Raw genomic sequence first — 20,205 nt, forward strand, 5'->3', positions numbered from 1 at the left:
TGGAATAAGAAAATTCCCTTGACCCAAATGTGCCTACAAAGGCCTTCATTTCCATATACCTTTAAATACCACCAAGGGCATGCTTGTTTTCATCATGGGCAGGAGATAACATTAGTAACTGGAAATACGGCAAGAACAAAAACTCCTCTGTGGAAAACATGGACAGTGGTTGCCCAGCGGACCTGGAGAATCTATCTTGGGTTCTGCCCTGTCCCATTCCATGCCATCTCATTTCCAATTAATGATTATGGAGCACCCACCCTGAGTGAGTCACTGTGCTTGTCACCAGAGACATAAAGATGAAGGAGGCAGCCGCTGGACTCAGGAAACACCTTGTCAGGAGACAAATTTGTACACAACCAATTCTCTGGTGTGAAATAGATATTTCTAGTCTATTCAAATAGGGCACAGTGGGAACACGGAAGAGCCAGTGGGAGTCTCTACCTGAGATGATTTTACATAGTGTCCCAGGTCTACCTCGAAGTGGACTTTCCTCCAGTTATACATGAATTAACAGTTTTGACTGGACACTAGCTAATTATCTAGATACAAAAACACAATCAACATCTGGAGGCCCCTTTATCATCAAGAATTTGAGAACGTACTAACTACTCAGATGTACTGGGAGTCAGCATCTACTAACGCTAGTATTAGAAAAATAAAGAAACGGTGTAATATGGACTGTGAAATAAATACACACTTACTATCTTTCCCCCTGTGGTCAACAAATGCCTTGGGGGAGATCCTAGGAGACTATGCAAATACCTTTGTTCCTCAAACCTTTGCCCAATTAGCATCCATGCAACAATGCTCACCATGGGGATTATCTGGTGGCAATTTTCTAAGTCCTTCATTCTTTTAACATTTATTAACTGGAATTCTACCAAAAGAAGAGCTGTCACTTCTCTTCCATAGATGTTCCATCCTTATTGTTCGCAGATTATGTATTTGAGAATTCACGTACTTGCTAAAATGTATTTGTAACTTCAAAAGTCACACTCATGGTGCTTTCTTGGTCATTTCTGGACATCTGTACAGCAGTGAAAAATGTGAGTCAGCCAAAGGACACATTCTCAGCTGAGGGACAAGGGCAACGCTCTGCCTTTTCATTTCAGCTCTCATACTGTAAACCAGTGTCCTTTTCTTGATCTGTTTAGTGCCACATTTTTCACATTTTTGTGCTTTTCTGTTGGTCATTCCACTGTTTAAAATGTCCCCCAAGTGTAGTGCTGAAGTGCTGTCCAGAGTTCCTAAGTTCAAGAAGGCTGTGATGTGCCTTCCAGAGAGTCTGAGTGTTAGATGAACTTCATTCAGGCATGAGTTATAGTGCTGTTCACTGTGAGTTCAATGTTAATGAATCGACAAAATATATTAAATAAGGGGTCTTTAAACAGAAACACAACTAGGATGTATACTGATCAACTGATAAAAAGTCTTTGACCAGAGGCTCACAGGAACCTAACCCTGTATTTCCCCTAGGAGCAATGGTTCAGTATTCACTAACTCAGTGTTCACAGTGACTTTACAGAACACAACTACTGAAAATAATAAGAATTGATTGTATCTGTTTTACCAATTATTTATTTATATCACTATGAACTCATGAATATTTATATTATTTTATGGGCTACGATCTAGTACTATCATTATCTATTTTGTTACTCAAATTGCCCTATCTTTGGCCATTGGGATACTAACTTTATAGTGAAAAAGCCTGGTGGCAACCATCTTGACCAGGTAATCGAGACAAACGTCATTATAATAATACATAACAGCATCATGAATGCTGTGATTTGATGTACTGAGAAGGATGAGGAACCATCTTGAGGGGGATATATATGTGTACTATACCAAAGTTAATTTTCTCGTTATAATAATTATACTATGATATATACAATGTTAACGGTGGGTTATGCTGGGACAGGAACAATATGGAAACTCTCTATTCTATTCTTGCAATTTTTCTGTAAGTCTAAAGGTAGTTCAAAATTTTGACCATTGGATTGCCTGTCATACCCCTGGTTGCAGAAGTTGTGGGAGAGAGGGGGCAACTCCATTTCAGAGACTACAGATATAGGGAAATGTTCAATCTTCCAGACAGTTTCTCTAAATTCAAAAACCTTTGGGGAATAGTGGAGTAAATAAATGCCTTCTACTTGAAGATATTAAAGGAGATTTGGTTGTTCCTACACAGGAGACGTCACTTCCAGCTGTTGACCTTAGGCAAGCCATAAACTCAGCTTCCTCACCCACAAAATGAAGGGGCTAAAATTAACAATCTTACCTTATATCTCATACCTGTTATAGCATAAAATCTTATTATTATAAATTAACCTTGTTATTCAGCATTTGAAGTCAGGTACTGCAAGAATATCCTTTAGGATACTCATTTATTCTCCTATCTCAGTAATGAGCAGTAGAGTCGACATTTCACAGGAAATCCAGAAATCAAAGGACAATAGTTTGAAGAAATTCTGCAGCAGTGCCCCCAAAGCTCATTTATAAAATGGATACAATTTACATGCTTACAAATAATATAAACATATCTAAAAAATAAAGAATTATGCAGCCTTTCAAAATGTATGTCACTAAACTATTACGTGGAAAAGCGGGTTATGAATTGCTCGTGTATAATGATTTTGGATAACATCTTCCCATACAAATATTTTTAGATAGAGATGAGGTGGAACTTGTAATTATACTTTAGTAGAGTATTATTTTAGAAGACATAAATGACTGATAGAAGAAAATATACATTATATACTGATAAAATATAACATTCAGAACAAACAATAAAATGTTTATATACATTTAACCTGCCCTTTATTGTTAGGGAACTCATTATTTTGTCAGATGTTGTTAGGTCAACAGCTGAGAACTACTGCTTCTGCATATTTCATGATTAACGCCATTTGGGAAATAAGAGGAGAGCGGAATGAGAAAGAAAGCAATGGATACAGTGCCCATGAGTGTGTGATGGTATCTCTACCAGTGTATGAGAGGGAGTGAGTGGAGGGAGAAGTTGAATGTGAATCCTTTGTGGGTTAACAAGATTATTTACCCTCCTCCCTTTCTCACCTGACAAATTAATCAGTTCTTTTAGAACAGTAAGGAAGGAATGAGAAATAAGGATAATGACAAGAATGAAGTTCAGTTTAGGGTATTTCACATGGGCAACAAATCCCTGTCCCATTTTATGGAAGGGGAAAAAGATACTCTAAGAAATTTAAATTTATGTATTTTGAACCATCATTAATACACATTATTTTTTCAAAGATAATAACTCATTGGTTTTTTAAAAGTTAATCTTCTAATCACTAATAAATTAAATTTACATAATTAAATCTAGTATTAATGGAACAGAATGACAACCAGAATAGCATAGGGTTAATAATGTGGGCTCTTATTTGCTTGAGTTTTTATCCTTACTTACCTTAGTTAAGTAACTTCACTCACTGGGCCCTGTTTCCTCATCTTTCACATGAGAATAATATAAGTCATACTTGATAGGGCTGTAATGAAGATTAAATGAAATAATGCACACAAAATGCTTGGCATAGGATCTAGTACATAGTAAGTACTCTATCAATATGAGTTAATATTATGATGCAACTTTTAACAGATAAATTGTATGCAGCTATATGTATAATTAATATATAGATGAAGGAGACAGAAAAGAAATACAGCAAAATATTAACAGTGCTTACCTCTGGATGGTAGGATTATGGGTAATTATGTTTTCCTTTATTAGTATTCTTTATTTTGCCAAAATTCCTACCATAGACAAGTATTTCTTCTATAATCAGGAAACATACATTGTTTTAAAAACCAAGTAAGTGATATAGAGTGGCTGAATGAATTAAAAAAAGAGACCCATCGATATGCTACCTACAACATACTCACTTCAGCTGTGAGGACACACACAAACTGGAAGTGAAGGGATGGAAAAAGATATTCCAAGGAAATGTAAACCAAAAGAAAGGTAGGCTAGCTATCCTTATATCAGACAAAATAATAGACTTTAAGACAAAGACTGTAATGAGACAAAGTCATTATATAACAATAAAGGCATCAATCCAACAAGAGTATACAACATTTGTAAATATTTATGTACCCAACAAAGAAGCAGCTAAATATACAAAGCAAATATTAAGAGACCTAAAGGGAGAAATAGACAGAAATACAATAATAATAGGAAACTTTAATAATGCACTTATATCAATGGATAGATCATCCAGACAGAAATCAATAAGAAAACATTGACCTTAACAATATGTTAGACCTAAATGACTTAACGGACATATGCAGAACATTCCATCCAAAAGTCACAGAATACACATTTTTCTCAAGCACACATGGAACAATCTCCAGGATAGATCATATGTTAGGTCACAAAACAAGTCTTCACAAATTTAAGAAAACTGAAATGATATCAAGCATCTTTTCTGACCACAATGGCATGAAACTAGAAATCAATTACAAGAAGAAAACTGGAAAATTCACGAATATGTGGAGATTAAAAAACATGCTACTGAACAACCAACAAGTCAAGGAAGAAATCAAAATATACCTTGAGATAAATGAAAATGAAATATAACCTAACAAAACATATGGGATGCAGGAAGAGCAGCTGTAAGAGGGAATTTCATAGCAATAAATGCCTAGATTAAGTAACTAGAAAGACCTCACTTTACACCTCAAGGAATTAGAAAAAGAACAAATGAAGCCCAAAGTTAGTAGAAGAAAGGAAATAATAAGGATCAGAATGGAAATAAATGAAATAGAGACTAAAAAGATAATAGAAAAGATCAATGAATCTAAAAGCTGACTTTTGGTTTTTGGGTTTTTTTGGTGAGGAAGACTGGCCCTGAGCTCACATCTGTGCCAATCTTCCTCTATTTTGTGTATGGGATGCCACCACAGCATGGTTTGATGAGTGGTGTGTAGGTCCGCTCCCAGGATCTGAATCCAAGAACTCTGAGCAGGCAAAGTGGAGCGCATGAACTTAACAACTATGCCAATGGGCTGGCCTCTAAAAGCTGGTTTTTTGAAAAGATAAACAAAATATATAAACCTTTAGCTAGACTCACTAAGAAAAAAACAGAGAGGACCCAAATAAATAAAATCAGAAATGAAAGATGAGATTCTACAACTGATACCACAGAAATACAAATGGTCATAAGAGACTACTATGAACAATCGTATGCCAAAAAATTGGACAACCTAGAACAAACAGATACACTCCTAGAAGCATACAACCTATCAAGACTGAATCATGGAGAAATAGAAAATCTGAACAGACCAATTACTAGTGAGGAGATTGAATCAGTAACCAAAAACCTCCCAACAAACAAAAGTCCAGGACTAGATGGCTCACTGGTGAATTTTACCAAACATTTAAAGAATTAATACAAATTCTTCTCAAACTCATCCAAAAAATAGAAGAGGAGGGAACACTTCCAGACTCATTTTACGAGGCCAACATACCCTGACACCAAAACCAGACAAGGGCACAACAATAAAATAAAATTACAGGCCAATATCTCTTATGAACATAGATGCAAAAATCCTCAACAAAATACTAGCAAATCAAATTCAGCAATACATTGAAAGGATCATACACTGTGGTCAACTGGGATTTATTCCCAGGATGCAAAGATGCTTCAACTTCCTTCAATCAATGATACACCTACATGAACAAATGAAGGATAAAAGTTATATCATCATCTCAATAGATGCAGAAAAAGCATTTGACAGATTTCAATATCTGTTTATGATAAAAACTCTCAACAAAGCAGGTATAGAGGGTACAAACCTCAATATAATAAAAGCCATATATGACAAACCCACAGCTAAAAACAGTGAAAAGCTGAAAGCTTTTCCTCTAAGATCAGGAACAAGACAAGGAAGCCCACTTTTGCCACTTCTATTCAAAATAGTATTAGAAGTCCCAGCCACAGCAATCAGGCAAGACAAAGAAATAAAGGCATCTAAATTGGCAAGGAAGAAATAAAATTGTCATTATTTGCAGATGACATGATACTATATATAGAAAACCCTAAAGACTCTCAAAAAACTGTTAGAACTAATAATGAATTCAGTAAAGTTGCAGAATACAAAATCAATACACACAAGTCTGTTGTGTTTCTTTGTACTAATTAAGAAAGCAATCCCATTTACAGTTGCATCAAAAAGAATGAAATACTTAGGAATCAATTTAACTAAAGATGTGAACGACCTGTATATTGAAAACTATAAGACATTTATGAAAGAAGTTGAAGACAACACTAACAAATGGAAAGATATTCCATGCTCACGGATTGGAAGAATTAATACTGTTAAAATGTCCATGCTACCTAAAGCAATCTACAGACTCAATGCAATCGCTATCAAAATTCCAATGGTTTTTTTCGTAGATATAAAACTAACAATCCTAAAATTTGTATGGAATCACAAAAGACCCTGAACAGCCAAAGCAATTTTGAGAAAGAAGAACAGAGGTGGAGGCATCATGCTCCCTGATTTCAAACTATATTACAAAACTATAGTAATCAAAACAGTATGGTGTTTGCATAAAAACAGACACATAGATCAATGGAACAGAATAGAGAGCCCAGAAATAAACCCATACCTATATAATCAATTAATTTACAATAAAGGAGCCAAGTCATACAATGAGAAAGTGACAGTCTCTTCAACAAATGGTGCTGGGAAAACTGGACAGCATCATACAAAGAATGAAAGTGGACCACTTTCTTACACCACACACAAATATCAACCTGAAGCCAAAGCTCTTTGACATCAGTCTTGGTGATGATTTTTGGGATTTGACACCAAAAGCAAAGGCAACAAAAGCAAAAACAAACAAGTGGGATTACATCAAACTGAAAAGCTTCTGCACAGCAAAGGAAACCATCTATAAAATGAAAAGGCAACCTACTGAATGGGAGAAAATATTTTCAAATCATATATCTGATCAGGGGCTAATGTCCGAAATATATAAAGAACACATACAACTCAATAGCAAAAATTTTAAAAAAAAGCAATCTGATTAAAAAATGGGCAGAGGATCTGAATAGACATTTTTCCAAAGAAGACATACAGATGCCCAACAGGTACATGAAAAGATGCTCAACATCACTAATCATCAGGGAAATACAAATCAAAACCACAATGAGATATCACATCACACCTGTTAGAATGGCTATTATCAAAAAGACTAGAAATACGAATATTGGTGAAGATGCGGAGAAAACAGAACCCTTGTGCTCTGTTGGTGGGTATGTAAATTGGTGCAGCCACTACGGAAAACAGTGGGGAGGTTCCTCAAAAAATTAAAAACAAAACTACTATATGATCCAGAAATTACACTTCTGGGTATTTATCTGAAGAAAATTATTATTATTCCATCATAAAAAAAGAAGGAAATCCTTTCATTTGCAACAACACAGATAGATCTCCAGGGACATTATGCTAAGTGAAATAAGTCAGACAGTGAAAGAAAATACTAGACGATCTCACTTACCTATGGAATCTAAAAAAAACAAACAACCCTTAAGACACAGAGAGCAGAGGTAGGGGGTGGGGGGTTGAAATAGGCGAAGGTGGTTAAAAGGTACAAACTTTCAGTTATAAAATGAATAAGTCCAGGGGATGTCATGTACAGCATGGTGACTATAATTAATACTGTGCTGTATATTTGAAAGTTGCTAAGAGAGTAAATCTTAAAAGTTCTCACCACAATGGTTGTTAACTAGACTTATCATGGGGATCATTTTGCCACGTATACAAATATCAAATCATTATGTTGTAAACCTGAAACTAATATAATGTTATATGCCCATTATATCTCAATTAAGAAAAAAGAAGAAGGTGAACAAGAACTTTCAATTCACACATACATTCTTTTATGTCCATCTTTCTTTTCAGTCATCGATTATCTAGTCATTTCTGACCCAGGATAAAAGGCAGGTATGGACAGTTCACCTTTACTTGCTGGAGGTTAGGCTAGGTTTACAAGGAGTCTTCGAGGACAGGAATAAAAACTGATCAAATCGATGGGGGAATGTGGAGAGCAAAGGAGGGAGATCTCCAGGGAGGGGCAGAACTTGAAGAAACAGACAGGGGAGGAAGAACTGAGGGGACACAGTGAAAATTCTCACAGACCAGAGAGTTTGCCAACAGAGCATCAGAAGAAAGAAAAGGCCAGATACTTACTGTGGAACATTTTGCGCAAGAACCCTCCATAGGAATATTTTAAAAATCTATTGGCTATCTAAATAAGAAAATATAATTAGAGTTTACTGTGGTGAATGAATCTTGCTGGGCTGCAGAGTAACCATTCTCAATGGCTCTTTTCCAGGCTTGCTCACAGGTTAACGATCATTTGTGCTTCATTTTGCAATTTTGTGAAGAGACTTCTGACAGTGACAAGGATCCAAACAACCAACAGATGAGACAAAGAACTTTCTATTCACACTTCCTACTCCTAATTAAACACCCAGTTTATTCTTTATGACTGCTATTCCTGGTGTCACCCACACAACTGCAAAACAAAGCACTCATGGGAAGAGCTGCCAGGGACCTCAAATAACCCCCAAGGTAGACTGGACAGCAACTTCCACTGCCGTTCTCTCTTGGATTATGAACTTCCTTTAACAAAACACATGATGCTACGGGCCTACCACTCATCACTAGGATGTGGTTTCCAGGGGGCTAAGATACTTATGTTTAACCAACCACATGGCCTACTCAATCTTCCCCAGGGGCCGATTTGCCACAGCTGACCATGGTGAAAGGTACAGCCAGTGACCACAGGAGACAGTGAAGTTGACAGGATAACTAGGGATCGGATCCATGACTTGGTTTCATTGACTCTATGAACTAGGTGGCTGTCCCTCCAGTCAGGAAAGGGTTAGATTAGGGTGTGACATCTGCAAAGGAGGATCTGGTTTGCTGTGACAGAACCAGAAGCACAATTTAATTCACTGACTTCTATTTTTATGAATTGCTAGAGGCTATTTACTGGTAAATTACTAAGTGAATTACTAAGGATTACTAAATGTGTTATTAATAAACTAAACTTAGTACATTGCCAGAGTTTACTAAGAATTTATGCTATATTCTGCTAAGATGGCTTAGTGCCAGGCAACGCTTGCTGATGTTCAAAAGCTCCCACTGGGAACACCCCACATAGAAATAGAATTCCTGTAAATTTTTAGAAAGGATATTTCGAGAGGAGCCTTACCACTATAGATTTGAGTTGGTCAGGTTTCTAATTACTATTAATTTTCCTTTTTAATGGTAAATTTCTCTTAGTCTAGCATCTTCATTATGAATTTGGGTTGCCGTCGGTTGTTTGGTTAATAATACCAACCACTTATTGAGTGTTTATTTTAGCCCAGGCCCTCTGCTGAGATCTTTAAATGCTCATTTATTGCTCTTTACACCCATTTGAGGCAGGTAATACTATTGTCATCATTTTGCAGATGAGGAAACTAAGGTACAGAGAGGCTGGATAACTTGCCTGAGGTCACACAACTGGAAACTGCAGAGCCAGGATTCAAACTCAAGGATCTTTACTCTAGACTGAGGGTCAGCAAACTTTTTCTGTAAAGGGCAGATGGTAAATATTTTAGGCTTTGTAGACCACATGGTCTCTACTCGATTGTGTTATTGTAGCCTGAAAGCAGCCATAGACATCGTGTAAGCAAATGGGCATGGCTGTGTTCCAATAAAACTTTACTTTTTTAAACTTTTTTTTTTTTGAGGAAGATTAGCCCTGAGCTAACATCTGCCACCAATCCTCCTCTTTTTTTTTTTTTTTTTTTTTTTGCTGAGGAAGACTGGCCCTGAGCTAACATCCGTGCCCATTTTCCTCTACATTATATGTGGGATGCCTACCACAGCATGGCTTGCCAAGCAGTGCCATGTCCGCACCCGGGATCCGAACCAGCAAACACCAGGCCACCAAAGAAAAATGTGCGAACTTAACCACTGAGCCACCAGGCCAGCCCTTAAAACTTTATTTATAATAACACACAGCATGCAGGATTTGGCCTCTGGGCCATGGTTTGCTGACTCTGGCTTTAGAACCTGCACTCTTTACCTCTATGCCATTAACATTTGCCTTCTTATCTTCCAGTGAAGCACATATGCAGATCCGGAGACTAGAATACTCTAACAGCTATACTGAGACCTAAAGGTATTACAGTTCAAATATTAATCATCTGTGCCCTTATTGATAAAGAAGCTGAAAAATATATGCTTGTACAGCAGTACCTTCACTGGTGATGTGAGAAAATTTTGCTTGCTTTTTTTAAATTGCAGCATATTATCAAGGTGAGCATAATAAGATTATTTGATCATTTAGGTTCATATTGCAATATTTTAGGATGTAAAATCTATACATAAGGTCATCACTTGCTTTTAAAGTAAGCTGCAATCTACAGCGTTTTTGCCCCATTGCTTCATATAATCTAGTTGGAACACATGAAGTAGGGAGACTAAGGGAACTTTTGAGCCACCCAAGCTATAGTCCAAAACTGCTTGAGAGTGACCACTCTAAAGGACTGAACCAGGGAAGCTTCTGAGGCCCGGTTAAGTCTGGGAGGAGATCCCAAATGGCTGCAGCAAGGAGTGACAGCATTTGATTGCACCCAGCAACAGTCTAACACAATGCTTCCTGTTATGGACTGAATTGTGTCCCCCCAAAATTCAGATGTCAAAGCTTAGACCCCCAATGTGACTACATTTGGAGATAGGGCCTTTAAGGAGGAAACTGAAGTTAAATGAGGTCATAATGGTGGGGCCCTAATCTGATAGACCTGGTGTCCTCATAAGAAGAGCAAGAGTCACGAGAGCTCTCTCTTTCTGCCCTCACACAGAGAAAAGACCAGGTGAGGAAACAATGAGAAGACAGTGTCCTGTCCATATGACAGTGCCCACATACAAGCAGTAAGAGGACCTTCATCAGAAATCAACACTGCTGAGCCCATGATTGTGAACTTTCAGCCTCCAGAACTATGAGAAAATAAATGTGTGTTGTTTAAGCCATCCAGTTGGATGTATTTTGTTATGACAGCTGGAGCAGACTAATACAATTCCCAGCTTTCATATGTAAAAAATTATATGAACTTCCGTAAGATATTAATTAGTTGTATATTCACTTTCTGTTGACTGAGGTTATATATAAATACATATATTCACACAAATAATTTGACATGATGAGTCAGTAATGGCTATATGTTACTAATCATAACAATACATAAATATAATTGGGGAAAATTTGTATACATATTTCAGAGAGATTATTTTATTCAGTCTGCAGATAATGCTTGGCACTAATGTGTTTGCACAATCAACCCCCTTCCAATAGTAACTCCATTAACCCCCGGCATCCTCAGTCTTCTGGGAAGGAATCAGCTACTCCGAGCCCCTTTAAAGTCTGGCTAAATTTGCACTACCCTTGGCTCAGTCTCTCCCCAGCTACCCCCCGACTGAGGGCATGGCACGCACAGAATGAAATGTGCCAGTTAACACTTTGAGAAAGTGATTTAATTGCAAGGATCCCAAGAGCTAGGACAGACTTCAGGCCAGGGAGGAGTCATAGCAGCAATGGGATTGAAAGCTGACCTCCCCCTATGCCCCTTATCACACATCAGTCTTATTTGCCTGAGACTGCAAGTTGGTAGAAGCACCAGCATTTTCGAGTTAAACCTCTTTCTGTATCCTTTGTGGCATTTATCACTGAAGAGCTTAATTACTATTGCTAAACAGAAGAGAGTCTAGAAGAGGTGTTTCCAAATCTGGGTCATCATCAATATTACCTGAGGAGCTTTTAAAACTATGGGTACCCCACCTGCACCTTGAGCATCTCTGAGGGTTGGCTATCCGAGGACCCGCATTTTTACTACACTCCCCTTGGCAAGTCTGATGCAGCTACCTAGGCACCATTTCTCAGATTGGCATTTGACAGCTGCATTAGATGAATATAATCAAGGGCCTCAATTAATGGCCACCACCAATCCTTGCCCTTTGCCCTGTAACTTTGTGGTACCCTACCACTCTGAGCTCACCCAGGGGCCTTGCTTTGGCAAACAGAATTTTAGCAAACTTGATTGCCAACAGAGACTTGGAAAAGTGCTTACTTGCATGTCTCCATTTCTTCTCATCAACCTCAGCCACTGCAATAAGAACACCCTAGGCTAGCCTACTGGAAGGATATGAGAAACACGTGGAATAAAGCTGAGTCATCCCAGCCAAGGCTTGACTAGACTAGCTAGCTCACAGCCCACTCATCACTGTGGATACATAAGGAAGCCCAGCTAAGATGAATCAAGACCAGCCCAGATGAGCAGAATCATCCAGTGAACTGTAGACTCGGAAGAAATTATAAATGGCTATTATCGTAAGCCACTAAGGACGGGGGTGGTGTGTTCCACAACACAGCTCTTATACAACAACTATAGTACAGAGCAACGACGGAGACAGAGCATCTAAACTAAGGGCTGGGTATTGATAGTATCAGAGAGTTTATATTCTGTAGGATGGTATTGAAAAGAAGAAAGGGGATTTTCCAAGGTCAGGTTTCCGGAAAAGGCTAAAGTTTAGTTTAGTTGGTTTCTTTGTTGCAGAATTTCAAAGCCTTTAAGATGAGTCATGATAAATCTTCCAAAGGAAGAACTGGTAAGCAATGTTTCCCAAACTTATTTGACCACAGAACCTTCTCTATCCCCCACCCCCACACTGAGCATCATACAAAATGAATATTCCATAGAACACACTTTGGATATTATCTGAGATGAATTGGTCTTTGTCCTGCTTCAGTGTTGTTCCAGAGGGCAGAAGTGCACTTAAGGCATGAATGTTGTCTGGAGCGGAATTGGGACTAATAAATTCAAGTCAACTGTGAGAGTTATCCAAAGACGACTTGCCCGCCTTGTGAAGCAGTGGCTGAAAACCCCACAACTGGAAACATTCAAAGAGAGATGAATGTGAGGTTCACAGAATTTTTGTAACTACTAGTTACCTTCATTGAGATTCTTATTCAATAACATGTCAAAGAATTCAGATTACTTCTTCTCATTAAAAGTAGTGTGATGGTTAATTTTATGTGTCAACTTGGCTAGGCTACGGTCAAATACTAGCCTAGATGTTGCTGAGAAGATGTGATTATTTTGTAGATGTGATTAACATTCACAATTAGTAGACTTTAAGTAAAACAGATTACTCTTCATAACATGGGTGGGTCTCATCCAATCAGTTGAGGGTCTTAAGAGCAAAGACTGAAGTTTCCCATAAAAGAATTCTGCTTCAAGACTGCAACATGGAAACCCTGCCTGAGTTTCCAGGCTGCTGGCCTGCCCTGCAGAGTTTGGACTTGCCAGCCCCATACTCACATGAGTCAATTCCTTAAAATAACTCTCCCTCTCTATTGGTCTGTTTCCCTGTTTCTCCAATATCTGATACAAGCAGATATCAAACATCACTTATATTTTATCACAATCCTAGATTTAAAATATCCTCTAAAAGTTCTACTCTGACTGCTTCCTAAAACTCGCCTTGGGCAAATCAAAGTGTTAGGTTTCCCCGATTTCTCATTTGGTTCCTCTCAGGACTCTTGCGGGCAGTCAGCTGAGAACTAGAGCTCATACTTGCATTACAGTGACAGCCAGGAGGTGACATTTCTAATATTCCCTTTTTAAGAGGAGCAGATTTTATGAGTCACCTTGGGTGGCATAGTAATTTTGCAGCTGTGTAATGTTTGTGAGGAACTGACAGTCCCTTATGAACCACAGTGACCCAACTTGGCAGGGCCCCAGCACCTATTTACAGCCTGAAATACAGGGGAAGAGGTCACAGGAGGTGGTTCTCTCTTCTGGAATTAGTCAGACAGATGATAACGCTGCAGGTCAGAGTTAACACAAAGTCTGACTTATTGCGTCATGTTCTCTGAACGACTTCCTGGGAGCCTAACTAAATGACTGCAAAATCCTGCGTTGATATCCAATACTTAGTCATTCAGAGAAAAAAAGAACGGAACTGGGGAGGGCCAGTAAAAAAGAGGACTTGAAAACAGGAGAAATAACTAAGGGAAAAACCAAGTGTAGTCCAGTGACTGTGGAAATACAGAGCTGGAAAAATCGCCCTGCGAGGTTAAGTGCTCTGTTCAGATGTTCGTCATAAGACTTCTAACACCGTAGCAATGGCCATCCATAACTAGTTCCTTCAGGACAGATTCTCATGCCAATCATTCTTGTGTTTGCTGTACTAGTTCAATGCCTGGTACATAACAGGAGCTTAAAAAAATGTTTACTGAGTGAATGAGCTAGTAGACTCATAAAGCACTTCACATCCATGTAGCTAGAGCGACGTATCCAGTCAGGCTCATGCTACCATTGAGTTTAGCAAGCCCATCATGATGCAGCACCTGAGAACATTTCTTCCTAAACCAGCCCTGATACATATGTGCAGTTCTTGAGTTCTTAAAATCTGTAGGGCCAGAGTCCTTTCATTTGCGTGTGTGTTTGTGTTACTTTGCGAGGGTTGCCATAACAAATACCACAGACTGATCGGCTTAAACAGCAGGAATGGATTTTCTCACAGCCCTGGAGGCCAGGAGTCTGAGACTAAGGTGTCAGCAGGGGTGGTTTCTTCTGAGGCCTCTCTCCTTGGCTTGAAGATGACCATCTTCTCCCTGTGTCATCACACGGCTTTCCTTCTGTGCATGACTGTGTCCTCATCTCCTCTTCTTATAAAGACACTGGTCACACTGGATTAGGGCCCTGCCCAATGACCTCATTTAACTTAATGACCACTTGACTTTTTTCATATTTATGTTTATTATATATACATGTATAAAAGTTTTTTATGGTGAAAATTTTGGATCATAGTAACTATAACACATTAACTTATTTACAGTGTCCTACAATATACATAAAGTAGTTTCAGAGTTTCGACACGATATCACTTCTAACAATGCAATACTGAGTAAAGTTTAAGATTTCTTTTCTTTTTTCTTTAGAATATATCCCACTGAGGATGTATCATAATGGGTTCAAACGTTACTTGAATTAATTCTTTTTCTGATTGTGCTATGATTTGATACATTTAGGTTCATTTGTTTGCATTTGTGTTCAATTTAAGTTTTTTTACTCATTCAATTTTTGATTATGTGAAAACGTTTACATGGTTCCAAGGTTTAAACTGTGTAAAATGCTATGCTCCTGGAAGTGTCACTCCATCCCTATTTCTATTGCATTCCCATCCCTCCTCTATAGGTAACAATTTTCTTTTTTTTTTCCATTTTTAGAATTTTTTGTTTAGTTCTTTTTTATTGTGGCAACATTGGTTTATAAGATTATATAAATTTCAGGTGTACAGCATTATATTTCGAGTCCTGTGTAGATTACATCATGTATACCACGTAAAGACTAATTCCAATCTATCACCACACATAAGTGCCTAACCACCCCTTTCACCCTCCTCCTTCCCTGCCTCCCTCTGGACTTTCTCCCTCTGACTAATTTCACTTAGCATAATACCCTCAAGGTCCATCCATGTTGTCACAAATGGCCAGATTTCATTGTTTTTTATGGCTCAGTAGTATTTCATTTTGTAAATATACCATATCTTCTTTATCCATTCATCCTTTGATGGGCACCTCGGTTGCTTCCAAGTCTTGGCTATTGTGAATAATGCTGCAATGACCATAGAGGTGCATGCATCTTTACACATTTGTGTTTTCAAGTTCTTTGGATAAACACCCAGCAGTGGAATAGCTGGATCATATGGTAGATTTATTCTTAATTTTTTGAGGAATCTCCATACTGTTTGCCATAGTGGCTGCACCAGTTTGCACTCCCACCAGCAGTGTATGAGGATTCCCTTCTCCCCACATCCTCTCCAACACTTGTTGTTTCCTGTCTTGTCAGTTATAGCCATTCTGACCAGAGCGAGGTGATATCTCATTGTAGTTTAGATCTGCATTTCCCTGATAGTTAATGATGTTGAACATTCTTTCATGTACCTGTTGGTCATCTGTATATCTTCTTTGGAGAAATCTGTGTTCAGATGTTTTGCCCATTTTTTAATTGGGTTGCTAGTTTTTTTGTTGTTGAGCTGTATGAGTTCTTTATATATTTTGGATATTAACCCCTTATCTGATATATGGTTTGCAAATAGCTTCTTCCAATTGTTAGGTTGTCTTTTCATTTTGTTGCTGGTTTCCTTTGCTGTGCAGAAGGTTTTTAGTTTGATGTAGTCCCATTTGTTTACTTTTTATATTATTTCCCTTGCCTGGTCAGACATGGTATTTGAAAATATGCAGCTAAGACCGATCTTGAAGAGGGTACTCCCTATGTTTTCTTCTTGAAGTTTCACGTTTTCAGGTCTTACATTCAAGTCTGTAATCTATTTTGAGTTAACTTTTGTATGTGGTGTAAGATAATGGTCTACTTTCATTCTTTTGCATGTGGCTGTCCAGTTTTCCCAACACCATTTATTGAAAAGACTTTTCTTTCTCCATTGTATGTTCTTGGCTCCCCTGTTGAATATTAGCTGTCCATAGATGTGTGGGTTTATTTCTGGGCTCTCGATTCTGTTCCATTGATCTGTGTGTCTGTTTTTGTGCCAGTACCATGCTGCTTTGGTTACTACAGCTTTGTAGTATATTTTGAAATCAGGGAGTGTGATACCTCCAGCTTTGTTCTTTTTTCTCAGGATTGCTTTGGCTATTCAGGGTCTTTTGTTGTTCCATATAAATTTTAGGATTCTTTGTTCCATTTCTGTGAAAAATGTTTTTGGAACTTTGATAGAGATTGCATTGAATCTGGAGATTACTATAGGAAGTATGGACGTTTTTAACTATGTTAATTCTTCCAACCCCAGAGCACAGACTATCTTTCCATTTCTTTGTGCCTTCTTCAATTTCTTCCAACAATGTTTTATAGTTTTCAGTGTAAAGATATTTTACCTCTTTGGTTAAATTTATTCCTAGGCATTTTATTCTCTTTATTGCAATTATAAATGGGATTGTATTCTTAATTTCTCTTTTGGAAATGCAACTGATTTTTGTATGTGGACTTTGTATCCTGCAACCTTACCGTATACATTTATTATTTCTAAAAGTTTTTTGGTGGATTCTTTACAGTTTTCCATATATAAAATCATATCATCTGCAAATAGTGACAGTTTCACTTCTTCCTTTCCAATTTGGATCCCTTTTATTTCTTTTTCTTGCCTGATTGCTCTGGCTAGGACTTCTGATACTATGTTAAATAAGAGTGGTGAAAGTGGGCATCCTTATCTGGTTCCTGTTCTTAAAGGGAGAGCTTTCAGTCTTTCTCCACTGAGAATGATATTAGCTATGGGTTTGTCATAGATGGCCTTTATTATACTGAGGTGCTTTCCTTCTATATCCATTTTATTCAGAGTTTTTATCATAAATGGATGCTGTATCTTCTCAAATGCTCTTTTTTTGCATCTGTTGAGATAATCATGTGATTTTTATTTTGTTAATGTGGTGTATCACATTGATTGATTTGTGGATGTTGAACCATCCATTCACCCCTGGAATAAATCCCACTTGATCATAGTGTATGATCTTTTTAATGTATTGTTGTATTCAATTTGCTACTATTTTGTTGAGGATTTTTGCATCAATGTTCAACGGTGATATTGACCTGTAATTTTCTTTTTTTGTGATGTCCTTGTCTGGTTTTGGTATCAGGGCAATGTTGGGCTTCACACAATGAGTTAGGAAGCCTCCCTTCCTCTTCAGTTTTTTAAAGGGTTTGAGAAGGATAGGTATTGTCTTCTTTGAAGGTTTGGTAGAATTCACCAGGGAAGCTGTCTGGTCCTGGGCTTTTATTTTTTGGGAGGTTTTTGATTACTGTTTCAATCTCCTTACTGGTGATTGGTCTATTCAAATTCTCTATTTCTTCTGATTCAGTATTGGAAGGTTGTATGATTGTAAGAGTTTATCCATTTCTTCTAGATTATCCAATTTGTTGGCATATAGCTTTTCATAATATTCTTTTATAATCTTTTGTATTTCTGAGGTGTCTGTTGCAATTTCTCCTCTGTCATTTCTGATTTTATTTATTTGAGGCTTCTCTCTTTTTTTCTTGGTGAGTCTAGCTAAAGGCTTGTCAATTTTGTTTATCTTTTCAAAGAACCAGTTCTTGGTTTCACTGATTTTTTTCTATTGTTTTTTACTCCCTATTTCATTTATTTCTGCTCTGATTTTTATTACTTCCTCCCTTCTACTGATTTGGGGCTTTGTTTGTTCTTCCTTTTCCAGTTCCTTTAGGTGCACTGTTAGATTGTTTATTTGAGATTTTTTGTGTTTGTTGAGGTAGGCCTGTATTGCTATAAACTTCCCTCTTAGAGCCACTTTTGCTGTATCCCACAGATTTTGGCATGTCGTATTTTCATTTTCATTTGTCTCCAAGTATTTTTTATTTCTCCTTTGATTTTTCCATTGACCCAATCGTTGTCCAGTAGCATTTTGTTTAATCTCCACATATTTGTAGCTTTTCTAGTTTTCTTCCTGTAGTTGATTTCTAGTTTCATAGCTTTGTGGTCAGAAAAGATGCTTGGTATTATTTCAATCTTCTTAAATTTATTGACACTTGTTTTGTGGCCTGTGATCAATCCTGGAGAATGTTCATGTGCATTTGAAAAGAATGCATATTCTGCAGTTTTTGGATGAAATGTTCTGTATCTATCTACTAAGTCCATCTGGTCTAATGTAGACATAAGGCCAATGTTTTCTTATTGATCTTCTGTTTGGATGATCTATCCATTGGTATAAGTGGAGTATTAAAGTCTCCTACTATTATTGTGTTACAATTTCTCCTTTAATGTCTGTTAATAATTGCTTTATATATTTAGGTGCTCCTATGTTGGATGCATAGATATTTACAAGTGTTATATCCTCTTCTTGGATTATTCCCTTTATTATTATGTAGTGCCTTTCTTTGTCTCATTACAGTTTGTATTTTAAAGTCTATTTTGTCTGACATAAGTATTGCTACCCCTGCTTTCTTTTCTTTGCCATTTGCATGGAGTATCTCTTTCCATCCTTTCACTTTCAGTTTGTGAGTGTCTTTAGGTCTGAAGTGTATCTCTTGTATGCAGCATATATGTGGGTCTTGTTTTTTTATCCAAGCAGCAATCCTACGCCTTTTGATTGGAGCATTTAGTCTATTAACATTTAAAGTAGCTATTGACAAGTATGTACTTATTGCCATTTTGTTACTTTTTTTCTGGGTGTTTTAGTAGTTCTTCTCCGTTCTTTGCTTCTTCTTTTGCTCTCTTCCTTTGTGGTTTGATGGCTTTCTTTAGTATTATGTTTGGGATCCTTTCTCTTAATTTTTTGAGTATTTATTATAGGTTTCTGGTTGTGATTACCATGAGGTTCACATACAACAACCCACATATATAGCAATTGATATTAAAGTTGATGGTCTCTTTAGTTTGACCTCTTTCTAAAAGCTCTACTCTTTTACTTTTCTCCTCCCACATTTTATGTTCTTGACACCATATCTAACCTCTTTTTTTGTGTCTGTATCTATTACCCTCTTATCATTGAAATAGGTAATTTTAGTACTTTTGTCTTTTGACCTTCATATTATCTTCATAGGTGGTTGATCTGCTACTTCTCCTGTATTTTTGCCTTTATCAGTGATTTTATTGCCTTTTTTTTTTTTTTTCTTATTCCTATTTGTGGTCTTCTCTTTCACACTTAAATAAGTCCCTTCAGCAATTCTTGTAAAACTGGTTTCTTGGTGATAAACTTTAATTTTTGCTTGTCTCAGAATCTCTTTATCTCTCCTTCCAGAATCTCTTTCTCTCTCCTTCCGTTCTGAATGATAATCTTTCCAGGTAGAGTAGTCTTGGCTGTAGGTTTTTCCTTTTCAGCACTTTAAGTATATTGTGTCACTCCCTTCTAGCCTGTAAGGTTTCTGCTGAGAAGTCAGCTGATAGCCTTATGGGGTTTCCTTTGTATGTAATTTGTTGCTGTTCTCTTGCGGCTTTTAGGATTCTCTCCTTATCTTTAATTTTTGACATTTTAATTATAATGTGGCTTGGTATGGGCCTCTTTGGGTTTATCTTGTTTAGTGCTCTCTGTGCTTCCTGTACCTGGATGTCTGTTTCCTTCCTTAGATTAGTAAAGTTTTCAGCTATTATTTCTTCAAA

At 37.3% G+C, this 20,205-nt stretch overlaps 1 long non-coding RNA gene across 6 annotated transcripts in view; it reads right to left on the bottom strand.

Moving 5' to 3' along the window:
* The window catches only part of LOC139041760 (uncharacterized), a 72,637-nt gene that overhangs the window by 10,652 nt on the left and 41,780 nt on the right, over window positions 1-20,205 (bottom strand). For 5 of the 6 annotated variants that reach the window (XR_011497608.1, XR_011497607.1, XR_011497605.1 and 2 more), the window contains one exon: window positions 3,434-3,512. This is a non-coding gene — a long non-coding RNA (uncharacterized lncRNA). Of the gene's footprint in view, window positions 1-3,433; window positions 3,513-8,217; window positions 8,548-20,205 lie in introns of those variants that run through there. The other variant, XR_011497603.1, reaches the window with a different exon arrangement.

Source organism: Equus asinus, chromosome 23 (genome assembly GCF_041296235.1).
Source record: "Equus asinus isolate D_3611 breed Donkey chromosome 23, EquAss-T2T_v2, whole genome shotgun sequence".
Lineage (NCBI taxonomy): Eukaryota > Metazoa > Chordata > Mammalia > Perissodactyla > Equidae > Equus > Equus asinus.